This window comes from Magnolia sinica, chromosome 2 (genome assembly GCF_029962835.1).
Source record: "Magnolia sinica isolate HGM2019 chromosome 2, MsV1, whole genome shotgun sequence".
NCBI classification, from domain to species: Eukaryota; Viridiplantae; Streptophyta; class Magnoliopsida; order Magnoliales; family Magnoliaceae; genus Magnolia; species Magnolia sinica.
Window position 1 is genome coordinate 97,012,983 of NC_080574.1, and position 14,005 is coordinate 97,026,987.

Below are 14,005 nucleotides of genomic sequence, written 5' to 3' on the forward strand. Positions count from 1 at the left end.
GGCAATAGAATAAAGGTCGACCAATTAAAATGCTGGAGTCAGCTATTGATTGCACTTTATTACTAGACAAAAGATGAGCACATTCCTGGAGCAGTCCTCAACGTGGAGCTAACATTAGCAGCAAAGGGACGCGGATTTCGTGCGAAAGCCTTTCGCAGGAAGTTACTGCACTGGGATGCTAGGTGGATCCCACCGTGATGTTTGGTAAAAATCTACACTGTACATCCGTTTTGGGAGCTCATTGGCAGCCAAAAATGATCACGCGAAGTTTTTGGTGTTTTCACTTCATCCGAGTAGGAATGACCTTATAAACGGTTTGGATGGCATATAAAAATCAACGTGGATCCCAGGAAGGTTTCAACGGTAGAAAACTCTTTCCCCGGTTTTCCCTCTCGTCCGGCCCACTGGAGTTTGGAATCCTTCTCATTTTTTGTGGTATTTACTAAAATAATCTCCCACAATGGATGGACGGTGTGGATTTCCCACAAACATCACGGTGGGACCACGTAGCATCCCCGTGCAGAACTTCCTGCGAAAGGCTTTCGCTGGAAATCCGCGTCCGCCAAAGATGAGCAGGCATCTTTTTGACTTAGCTGGCCATTCAACTTTTTTCGTACATGTACAGGGCGCCTGTGACAGGTTATGTTGCGAGTAGGACATGTCGCCCATGCCACCAACCTGAGAAATGCCCCAAATGCATCACCCGTGTGGCCTCCTGTCGGATGCTAACTCTATTAACAGTGGCCACACATAGCCCAGTGCTGGTTACTATCGATAAGGAGAGTGTCTAAAGAAACAGTATATGCACCAAAGCCATGGCAGTCCTCTCCTTGCCATCATCCTCAGCATTATCGTTCCTCTTCCTGCTGCTACTGCTTCTGCTTCCATGTAATCAAGGCTTCAACATCAAAGAAGCAACAGTCCATGACATCCAGGTGGCATTCCAGCAGAAGAAGCTCAGCTCCAGGCAACTCGTCCTCTTCTACCTCGATCAGATTCAGATCCTTAACCCCATCCTCCGTGCTGTCATTGAGATAAACCCAGATGCGCTCCACCAGGCTGATGTGGCAGATCTGGAAAGGGGGGAGGGGAAGTGCTCCAAGGGCCTGCTGCACGGCATCCCCATCCTACTCAAGGACAACATTGCCACAGCCGATCGACTCAACACTACCGCAGGTTCACTGGCCTTGCTCGGCTCGGTCGTTCCTCGAGACGCGGGCGTCGTGAAGAGGCTGAGGAAGGCTGGTGCTGTCATCCTGGGGAAGGCCAGCCTCAGCGAGTGGTCTGGTTTTCGTTCTGAATCTGCACCCCCTGGATGGAATGCCAGAGGTGGTCAAGGAAATGTGAGTTTCCTCCTTTTGCCTTTCTTCTTGCCTAAAAAAAAAAAAAACTCTCCGAACTAATGATCTTTGGCATACTGGGAGAGCGGATTAGTTGTTACCCCTGGTAACATCTTAGTGGGTGTTACCCTTACCGTGATGACGTGTTGTATATCGGCGCCATCCATCTGTTTCTCCATCCCATGTTAGGATGTGCAGAAAAATAATGCAGATCCAAATTTCAGGTGCACTAGACCACCGGAAACAGTGGTGATTGAGTGCCACACCATTAAAATTTTCAGAGGATGGTCATTCATCTGTAGTGGTGTGCTCCACTTGAGATTTGGATCTTAAAGTTTGGTATAGCACCTTTGCACACGTGTCATGGGTGTCTAATCTGAACGGTCCATGTGATGCGGAATCCCATGAAACCTCACGTGAGAAATTTCCACTCTAATATAAAATTCTGGTGGGACATAGCAAAGAGAAATGCAAATCAAGGGAGGAAACAGTTTTAATTTTTCATGGCCCATCAAAGTTCAATATCAAAGTAAAACTTGGTCCTGGGAGGTTTCACGAGGTTCTGCTTCACATGAACGGTTCAGATTTTGGATCCACATCACGTATAATGGGTTCTCAAAAAAGTTCTGATGTAACCGGTGGGAACTCCGTATACATACGTATGTGTGTGTGTATATATATATATATATATATATATATATATATATATATATATATATATATATGGTGTGTGGGCCCCACCGTGATGCGTGTCGAGCATCTATCCCATTAGTCAGATGCACCATTCCATGGTGGGCCTCGGGCTTAAAAATCAAGTAAATCCATGACTTTTGTAGGCTACACCAAGGGGGTTATCCTCCCGTTAAAACATTCGTAATAATTTTTTAGGCCCACCGAGATGTTGTTCACAAATCCAGCCAATCCATTATACGTGTCACACTTGGATGAGGGGTCAGACTAAGTTTCATACGCATCCAAATTTCAGGTGACCCCCACCAAGTGCTTTTATACATTTTAGGCATGTCTTTATATGATTTTATATGGTATGTCCCACCTGAGTTCCTTGTACGGCGCTGATTTTTGAAATATTCCATAATTTGAAGGGGACCATCAAATGCACGGTGTTGATGGTCCACACGCATCACGGTGGGCCCACACAGCTCGACCTCACGGGAGCTTACCGTGAGGTCGAGCGCACAGTACCTTCTCCCATACACACATATATATATATATATATATATATATATACACACACACACACGCACACACATTAATGTGGGCCCACACGGTTAAGTTAACACACCACGGTGTTACCTGGGTACAGGTAATCCACTCCGGTTACTTGGAAATGCGAATTGCCTGACGTGGCGTAACGAAAATGCTCCAACTTTCCTTTTGTACTGTAGATTCCGCTTTCACTTCACATGGGCACGTTTTCATTGTAAACGTGCCCACGTGGCATGCATGTGTCAATATCTACTTGGTATCACTTCATCAATCTGGACCACAGACTCAATGATCCTTGGTATCCATTTCAATAAACTACGCTTTTGGGAAGTCTCAGGGTCTGGAGAGGATCCTCCAACTGAGGGTTTGCAACCTACTGGTGATTTGTCTATTGCATCCGGCCATGGATGGGCGGTGCCCTGAAGCTATCCTAATGTGAACATGGTCTGTTGCCGCATTTCTCCTATCAATGGTCTGTTTGTTCGCTGCCGACCATGGATTTTCTGGGCTGAAGTTATTTGGGATGGTTTATTTATCCGTTGAACGTGGACTGTTGCTGTATTTCTCTTGTTGAGGGTCTGTTTGTAGGCAAATGATCAAGAGATTAGGATATTCTAGGCTGAAGACCTTTTGGAACCGTCTATACAGTAACGGTTGGTGTGGATCATTAAACCATTGGGCCCAATCGTCAAAAAAAGAAACTACACCGTACAGCCGTACAAAGCCTTTGGGCGAGGACCGGTATTCTCTGCGAAATCAGTTTTACACCGCGCATAAAACACACTGACTTGTGCAGTATATGTAAAATCAACTCTGTCCATCAGGTTCATCCTCAACTCTAAGACCTGGAGCAACAAAATTAGAGAGTTCTGTAACTTAAGTGGGCCACTTCACATGAAACAATAGAGAAGAGATGCCAACATAGGTTTTTGCGAGGATGAATCTTCAATAGAAGATTACCCTTGACCAAATATTTGGCAGGCCTCGGCATGTGAACTTAGAGGTTTTAGGGGCGGTTTCATTGCCCATTGGTGAGGTGACCTTATGATTTAACATTTTCAAAGATGTGGTGATAAGACAAAGTTATAAAAGTGTACTTGCACTTTTGGTTTGTGGCTATGCCGGGAAGGATAAAGTGTTAATGCTTTATGTGAATCCAGAGCAAGATAAGATGCAAATTCTACAGTGCATCCGGGAGAATGAAAAATGCTGAGATTACGTTAGATAGATTTCCATTTGGTTCTTATTGAATTAGGATTATCCCCGTCCCGCTTAAATTTTTGGAAAGTTTTTTAAATCTGAGCAAGTTCCGTAGGTCCTGCTATGATGTGTGGACTATATCCACATCGTCCACATGTTTTGAGATCATTTCAAAGCAGGAGCCAAAAAATTAAGTATATCCAAAGCTCAAGTGGACCTCACCATAGAAAGTAGTGGGGATTGAATGCCTACCATTGAAAACTTCTTGGGACTGCTAGAATTTTAATTCAAGTTGATATTTGTGTTTTCCCTTCATCCATGTCTGTTTGACCTTATAAATAGGTTGGGTGGCAAATAAACATCACGATAGACCCTAAGATGATTTCAATGGTAGGCATCATTATTTCATTGTTTTCTATGTTACGGTCCATGTAAGCTTTAGATTTGCCTCATTTTTTGGCCCAATTAAGTTGTAAAATGAATGGACAGTACGGATATAACACATATATGTTATTCTTAATTATTCCAAATGATAGTTGATATATCTATTCAATGAGCAATAAACTAATAACCGAATACCATCATGATATAAACAAGGCAGGAGTTATGCTTGGCCATGGTATCCCATGGTATTAGGGGACAATCCCTATCACATGTAATAATTATATTTTTTTTAATCCCATACAAATTAATCCCATTTAATACCATGCGCCAAACACCCCTTGAACATGCATAGGATCAAGTGTTCCGCTCCCCGTAGTGCTGCACGGTGGTCCCCTGGGACATGCAACCCACTCAGAAAGAACTTACAGCGACAGGACATTTGCAACCCACTCAGAAAGAACTTACAGCGACAATACATTTCATGGCAATGCGGGGAAAGATAAGGTGTTAATCTCTGTCTAAACCAGGAGAAAGATAAAGCATTAATGCTTTAGGTGAATGATAGCACCACAGCTTTTTCTTTGAACTTGGCCGGTAGTGGGAACAAGTGCTCCACTTCCCATAGTGTCGCGCTGTAGTCCACTAGGAGATGCAACTTCACTCAGGAAGAATGCACCATGACAAGCTATTTTAGTCGTGTTCCACGTTGACGTGTGTAGGCCAATTGTCCCTTCGAACTGTCTTCATGGCTAATATTTTGCCTGTAAATGATCCATCAGTATTATAAAATAAATCCTCTAGGAATCAGATTTTTATTAAAGTTACTTGGGCTGTATGTGTTCAGTTGTCATTCGGATTTATCTACCCAGGGAAAGATAAGGTGTTGATGCTTTTGGTGAATCATATAATCACATAGCTTTTCTTTGAACCTGAATGAGTGATCCTCTAACTGCCTTCCTTCCGGTGGTTAATACTCTATGATCTGTAGATATTCCATCAGTAGTGTAAAATAAGCTTCTAGCAATCAGATTTTTAATAAATGGCTATAGGTTCTAAAATCTAATATACGATTTTTTTTTTTTTGGGTGATTCCTTCAATGAAAATCCTCTTTCATCCATTGCGAAAGCTCAGTGGATTGGTCTTTGGGTCTTGCTGACAAAAGGGGACTCATTATTCTTCCTTTATTTTCTTTTGTGTTTCCTTTTTCCTACTTTCTTCTATGGGATCTGATCTCTACTGCCACCGACAACTTGGTCCGACTTGGCTGGTACCCGGACATGCCTTGTATATCTTAGCCATCTATTCATTTTGCCGTACTTGAGCCCAAAAATGTAGCAGATACAAATCTCAGGTGAACCACATTATAGGAAACAGTGGTGAATGATTATTAAAAACCTTTTGTGGGCCACAATCAAGCCGGTATTTGTGTTTTCCCTACATCCAGATCTATGTGACCTTATCAACAGGATGGATGGAAAATAAACACTACAATGAGCCGTAGGAAGTTTTTATTGTTGGGCTTTCAATGACCATAGTTTCTCCTGTGGTGTGGTCCACTACAGATTTGCATTTGCTTCATTTTGGGCTCATGCCATAAAATGAGTTGGTAGATTGGATGGACGGTGTAGGGGAAGCGGATTAATTGCATGGTGTGCCACACACCACCGAGGTCACATCTACCATTGAGACCTCCTTGGGTTCTCAGAAGTTTTGGATTAATTTGATATTTGTTTTTTCCCTTCATACATATTTGTGTGACCTTATGATCAGGTTGGATTGGTGGGCCTTAGGAAGGTTTCAACAATGGGAATCATTGTCCCCATTGCTTTCGATTAGCTTCATTTTTTAGCTCAAGCCCTAAAATGATCTTGAAAAATGGATGGACGGTGTATGGTGGGGCCCACATAACTTAGTGATATCAACACACCACCGACCTTGGTGGTGCGTGGCACACCACGCAATCTACCTCCCTCTCCCTTTCCCTCTCCCACTCGGAGCGGATTTGGTGAGACCCCAAATCCACCAAGGTGGGTGGGACCCCTGACTATGAGGCCCACTGTGATGTATTTGACTGCATCCACACCGTCCATCTGTATTGAAAGCTCATTTTAGAGTATTACCCAAAAAATGAAGCAGATCCAAATTCCAAACGGACCATAGTACAAGAAACAATGGTGATTGACCATTAAAAGCTTAATGTCGGCCAAAAAAGCTTTGGATCAAGATGATATTTGTGTGGTCTCTTCGTCTAGCTCCTTTTAAATAAATAAATAAATAAACCTTATCAACATGTTGGATGGAAAATAAACAGTTCGGTGGAATCCATGAAATTTTTAATGGTGAGGATTCAATCACTGACAGTTTCTGTGGTGTGGTCCACCTAAGATTTGAGTCAGCTTCATTTTTGGGATCATGCCCTAAAATGAGCAGTCAAAATGGTTGGACTGTGTGGATTTAAGTCACATACATCACAGTGAGCCCCACAGTCAGGGGTGCCCCCCATCACTCACTCTATTGTCTTGTGAAAAGTTTCTCCTCGTTTTTCCCCTTACCATCATATATATGCATCTCATATGTAATCATGCCTTAAAAAAATATAAAAGAAGTTTTTTCGTCCTGATATTATAAAGTGGAGAATGCTCCAGTGCTCCAGGGCACTGTTGTTATAGTGCTCCTACTTTATTTTTATTTTTTTCTTTTTAAATGAGCATTTCATTGATGGCAAAAGAAACAAAAAGCGGCTATTCAGGCGGGGCCAGAGACAAAAGGAAAGGTCCGTCTATCATATCCTCTACAGAATAATTCCTATGAAACTCTCTAATAGAGCCTAACCCCACTTTATCTAGAAGAATCCGACCCTTGACAAGACGAGGGAGATGGGAGATATCCCAGAAGAATCGGTTCACTTGCCTCACACTACCTTTTTTAGCCAAACTGTCAGCCGGCCCATTCGCTTCTCTAGGAATTAGGGAGAACCGAAGAGATCCCCTACTTCCTTGCCTTCTAATTCTATCCGGCCAATACCTCCATTTCAGGTGAAGATGGATTTTCCATTAAGACAATCGATCACCCATTTAGAGTCAGATTCAGTGAGCACTTCGACAATACCGAGATTTACACAAAAAACCACACTTAGCCCAATCCCTTGATCCATGCTATACATTAGGTCCAACACAGATTTTTATGGGCTGCAATGCAATGTTGTATCTAAGATCATCTTTAACCTTTAGTCTGGACAATCCATATCATTTACACAAAGTAGATCTAATCAACATTTTGATCAATCTATTTATTGGAACCCATCATGCATTGCTTATAATTCTAAAGAGCCACTTTTGTCAAGCAATCCTAACCATCCCTGTATGGCTTGTCAAAGGATGGGTACAAAAATATTCACAAATGAGGGTGGATTGGATCATACCATCAGTATGGTTTTTTGCATGCTAGCCTACAAAATGTGTTCTGGACTTAATATACAGCTTAGGTGGATCGATCGGACTGTCCAAGTGACAGATGCAACTGGGAGCACTATAACTTGTAAGTGCTCTAGAGCACTGGAGAATTTCTCTATAAAGAGGAATAATTAATTCAATAAATAAAATAGAGAATACAAGTACTCTAATATTTCCAACAACTCACAATAACAAGTCTTCACTGGTCCAGCTGATCACATATAGAGAAATAGTTTCAATTAAAAAAAAAAGAGAATAAATCTACTCTAATATTTCTTAACTTACAGTCCACAAAGCTTCACCGGGATCTATCTCATCACATAAGAAAAAAGCATTGTCGCCAGGAAGATAGGGTTCAAGAAGTGGACCTTTGATTTGGTGGGCAACTGTGGATGGTTCATGAGCTAAAACAACTAGTCAGTGAGCTACATTGACCATCCAATCGTCATCTATTTTGCCCACTGAATCACAACCGTTGCTTGCTTTTTTGAGTTGTTCATAAGTTTTTGAGGCCTTTGTATGGCTACCATTATCCAATCAGCTTGCCTTTTGGGCTTGCCTCATCCACATTTTTTTTTTTTACCTGAATTTTTTTATTATATAAAACTGGATATACACCATTCGGATGGGAACCACAAAAAGACCAGGTCACATCTATCATATATCTCCTATATAGCACAAAAAGAAACAGCTTGAAACAAGACTGCTCCAAAAGAACGACAAAACCCCGGCTAATCAAGTGCCTGATAAGTATACGCACATCCTACACACGAATGTTTTGGTCCTCACATAATGGAAGGCACATCACAGTTACATTCCTCTTGACTGTTGCGGTGATTTAATGCACGTCCCTTATTTCCTCTCTTCAGTTAGACAAGTCTAGTCGTATCATTTTCACCAATGCAACCTTTTCGCATTATAACAATTAGTAGTAAGGATGATACTCTATTGTGTGAGTGCAGAATCCATACGTGTTGTCGGCCAGTCCTTGTGGATGAAGCAGTGGACCAGCCATTGCAGTGGCTGCAAATCTGGTGACAGTATCAGTAGGCTCGGAGACAGATGGTTCGATCCTCTGCCCTTCCAGCTACAATTCAGTGGTAGGCATAAAACCCACTGTCGGCCTCACCAGTCGAAGTGGAGTCATCCCAATTTCTCCAAGGCAGGATACAATAGGGTAAGAGATGGTCACCAAGACCTGAATACCATTCAAAATTGGCTCCTCTGCATACGTAGAATAAGGTTGTTCTACAACTGTTGCATGTGGGGCCTAATATGGTGTGTGCATGACATCCAATCCGTCCAACAGGATCATTCCAATGTGAAAGTCGGATTCCCCGAGAATCAGTTCAATCCAAGCATTACATAAGACACCATGTGAATTTGGAGGTTTTTGGGTTGTTCACCCTTTTATATGGTGTGGCCTTATTTGTTGGGTATCCAATCGTCATTGTGGGAATCGCCTGGTGCATGGTTTAGATGGCATCCATACATCACAGTGGGCCCAAACCAGGCTGTTGAATAATATTATTTTACATACTGTTCATTATATTTTCTTCTTGTTGACTCATGCAAGGCTATATAATTAACCCACGGTGCAGAATAATCATTGGCTAAATGTTATCTCATCTTCAGTTGTGATCTATTGACCACTCCTTTTTTCTACTATGCGGATTGCTAAAATACATTTAGAGGTATTACAATAGGAAATTTTTGGACTTAAACTATTGGTTTGGGTATTTATTCAGTCACCCATACTGTTTCCAGGATTATCCTGGATACAGGATAACCAAGAAAACTCCCTTATTGAAATATTTCTGCCCTTTGATTATTCAATGGTAAAGGAGATCACTTTCCATATGGGAAAGGAAAAAGTGTCAAATGAAAAAGGATTGGAATATTCTAATATATGATTTTCAATTTTTGGCTGTACCCTATCCAAGGTTCTTCCCATCATAAAAGTAGTTTGTATCGTTGAAGGATGACTGCGGATCCAAAAGCTGAAGTTCTGAAATGTCATATAGCAATATGCAGAGAGTATTCTATCAAACTTCTTGTTCTACTCCATTATGGTAAGTAGAAAAAAGTGGTGTATTTGGGTACCTCTTTTAAATAATTTTTTAATTTGGATGAGGACTTGGGAATGTAAATGGCAGCCCTTCAGTATTTGACTGGTTTGCCAAAAAAATTAACGAGGGTTCTTTTGGAGTGCACAAATTCATTGTGGATTTGGCATATATACGTGTTTGTCAATTTAAGGATACGATACTTGGGTTCCTTACAGATGGTGCATTGTCCAAAATTACATGAGCGTAACCATTGGATTTTACTCATTCTGGACCCCTGACCATGTTTTATTTAACACATCCACTGGAGGTAAAACAATTAGTTGGGTAGGATCATCAGATCAGTGTATTTTTGGAACCATGTCCCATGTGTAGTTGGTGCACTATTCAAGAAGCCTACCTTGATGGAATTGCATCGCATGTGCATGGTGGATATATGCATGTGATGGGCCACCATTCATGTAAATGTACTACAGTCTTTATGTTCTTGACAGAAACTTAAGATCAACTTCTTTCATGTGGCAGTCCCATCTGTAGGACGGTATCGGACGCAGTTTACGTTTTGGACGCTATTGTTGGGTTCGACCCAAGAGATGCTGCAACTAAGAGAGCATCAAAGCTTATTCCGTACGGTGGCTACACTCAGTTTCTTAAGGCAGATGGGCTCAAAGGAAAGAGACTAGGAATTGTGAGGAAACCATTCTTTGAATTGCTTTCAGAACCTGCGATCAAGGAAACTTTCGAGGAGCATCTTAGTACACTGAGGTATAAGAGTAACAACTATCACTTGCTTTTGCACCTGTTTGAGATACTTATTTTGGGAAATTACAACAAGGTCCTTGTTTGGACTTTGCTCTATATAATAGTCACTCTAATTAACAAAACATTCACAATGAAAAAGAACTAGTTATTAAAAGATTTAGAGGTATTAGTTTCTCTCTGTTTTTGTTTTTTGTTTTTGTTTTTGTTTTTTTTTTTTTTTTTTAAATACTAAAAATGCTTCATTTATAATCAATATCTGATATAAACACATCTTCATGAATCATTTTAAAAAATGTGGGTTGCGGATCTCATTATAACATACATGTCCAAATAATGAGATTTTGGTACTGTTTGAAAGCTCTTTTAATCCCTAATGTGATAGCCGGAAAGATCAAACAAAACACAACACAATCACCATTCAAATCATGGTCAAAACATTCATTTGATGGCCCAGTGTAATCTGGACAACAACATACTATTCACTTATGAGGCTCATATCTTAAAATATGAGTTTGTGCTAAAGAAATCTTACCACCATTTGATAGATCTTTTTTAATTACTATATGATCGACCCAAGTCTAAATACAATCTAAACTGTGGGAGATATCGCAGCTCCAAAATTATTGCTCCTCCAACATATATAGTTGTAATCGAGTACATTCTACTCCCCACATATAGGCAATCCTTGACACGTAGTTTCAAGCAAGTTCCACTAGCCCGCAGAAAGGGCAAGGATAACCAGAGGATCCCATAATAAAAATACTATGGGTCATCCAATAGACTTGTGGGCCACATATCTTCATAGATCATCCATATATATATATATATATATATATATATATATATATATATTCTTATGAGAATTCATCAATTTAAATTACAATTTCCAATCGAAGGTCAATCCAAACTGGCATATCTACAAGGGTGCTGCCAAAGAGTTCACATGAGGTCATCACTCAGGGAACCAAGTGTTTATTTTATTGTCAACTGTGGTATTTGGATAGCCTGGTGTGTAGATTGGGTTAATTTCTACACTGGGTGATCTTCATAGTAGGACTAGGCTTTTCAGACCAGTTTAATGCTATGCACATGTGATAAGTTAGATTGTAACTTAGTAATCCAATCAGATGCATGCAAACACTTTTTTCTATATATTTATGCCAATATATGAAACTATATCTCTAGATATAAAAGCTTTCAAATGCATATAAGCACTTCCATTCATGTCTCCCACAGTCCATAAAGGGTGGGTGGGTAATACATTTTAAAAATGACTTTTGAAATTTTATTTTTTAAATGGAGGTAGATACCAACCAACCATCTTTACACGTTATTTGATAGTAGGCACAAGATTATTGGTGAGTCTTATGCAGATTGAAGTTGTGGCCATTTCTCATAGAAATCTATATTAGCTGTTGTTGTTTTTATTGTAGGGCGAAATGAATTCATTGTGCTACATTATCCATATGCTATGCTATATTATCCTATTTTCAACCTTTTCATGTTTGGATACAGCGGATACAATAGAATTGCAAATAAAAGAATGTAGTTTTCCCTTAATTCGATGTACTAGCATGTTTGGATAACAAAGAAAAGAGGGAATTCCTGAAGTGAATTATTAGACTTTTCCATAGTTAGGATTTATTTATTTATTTTGCAAATGAAATAAGATGACCATTATCTAATGAAAATAAAATTTCTACATGCTTTCCAAACAATATAAAGCTATTTTTCAATAATATTCATGCAAATAATATTGAATGCTTTAGTTTTCATTTTCCCTCCCATTTCTACTTGTAATTCAAATATGATGCATGACCGAGGATATCTATAGTTCACTTGGGTTTTTAATGAAGTTGGTGCATGGATAAAAGAGAAGATATTACCGTCTTTTTCTCAAAAATAGTCTTTGAATCCACAAGAGGAGTGAAACCTCTAAAAATGAGAAATATAATTGATAGTATTGACTAAAGTCTACAATGCATATGATGGCCTCATATAAGCAAAGAAACCCTATACCCTAATTTGACTTGAAACATGACACTTTTCCAAAATATTAAAAAGATGTATAATCCTACCAAAACTTGTAAATAATTGAATGTCTACAACAAGGACTCTAGACCATCGTTAGACTTTGAAAACCCTAAGAAAAATGGTACTTAAGTTTTAACTTTTTTCTTTTTAAAATCTCTTCCATTGGTATATTATACATGCACGATCTAGTGGTAAAGTTATGGCCGCTAAAAGTTATAGTGCACATTTAAGCCGTTTCTACCCAATTGAGCTCGTTCATCCTAAATTTGTTCAATCTTGGCCCTCCAATTAATTTGGCCTTTACCTGTCTTACATCAATTTTCTAGTTTACAAATGAACTTGTATAGTGATCAGAATTGTTAACTATGAGACCTCGCTATGGATTGCTAATGTGAAAGAGATCAAATACTCCGTGGATAGAATCTTCTAACCGTGGCATTTAAGGTACATGGAGTGTTGTCCATCACATTGAGGTTGCCCAACAGACAAAAACCATTCTCAATGACAATTAAAGAAAACTAACCCTCCATATATTTTGTTTCATTGAAGGCGAAGAGGTGCAATCTTGGTGGACAATTTGGAGATAGCAAACGTGAGTGAAATATTCACTATGAGTGGGGAACAAATTGCATTATTGACGGAGTTCAAAGAATCAATAAATACATACCTTTCGGAGCTTGTCCATTCTCCTGTTAGATCTCTGGCAGATCTGATTGCCTTCAACAATAAGTACTCGGCACAGGTATTCATTTACTTAAAATCATATACTTGATTACCAATACTATTTCATGGAAAAGGAAAGATTTGTTTGTTTCATTTCTAAAGAAATGATCAAATTGATATGTTGGAAGCAACTAAAGAACATGCTATATTCAGTTGAATTAACTAAAGAACATGTTCTATGTAGTTGCCTTTAATTACTTTCAAGAGATTAATTTGATCATTATAAATATAACTTGCTCAATTTGATCAATTTGGTGACCCCCTCCACTTTTGGTGTAATTTTGTTGATCTATATCAAAAATCAAAATAATGGTTATCACACATCCAAAATCAAAATAATGGTTATCACACATCCAAAATGAAAAACTACGGGATATTCACCCTTTCAATACATCTTTCCAATAATTTTTCCTACTTTGCATAGAAGGAAAATGAGTACAAATATTTGTATACATGCACTTGCCCCTTTTAGAAAAATCTTTAAACTTAATGACACTTGTTCCAACCAGTATTTCAAAATATCGGTATCGTATTACATATCACATCCTTTGGATACGGATATGTATCAGTTATTGCATGGGATATATTGCTTGTATTGGGTAATATTGCATCAAACTTTTTGGGAAACATGGGGAAACATTGGAAAAATGTTCGAATTTTTCAATGAAACTTAAGGGATTATGAAAAAAGGCCTTCATACATACTTTTAAATCACAACATCTCAAAAAAGAAGTGTAGATAATAGGTTCCCTTTGTATACGGTCCTAAGGTATATACTGTCTGATTGAACTAATACATTTATATTTAAATTGAATG

The 14,005-nt window shown here is 39.3% G+C and overlaps 1 pseudogene; it reads left to right on the forward strand.

Moving 5' to 3' along the window:
• Positions 1–686: 686 nt before the first annotated feature.
• LOC131237292 (probable amidase At4g34880) overlaps positions 687–14,005 on the forward strand; it is a 45,048-nt pseudogene continuing 31,729 nt past the window's right edge.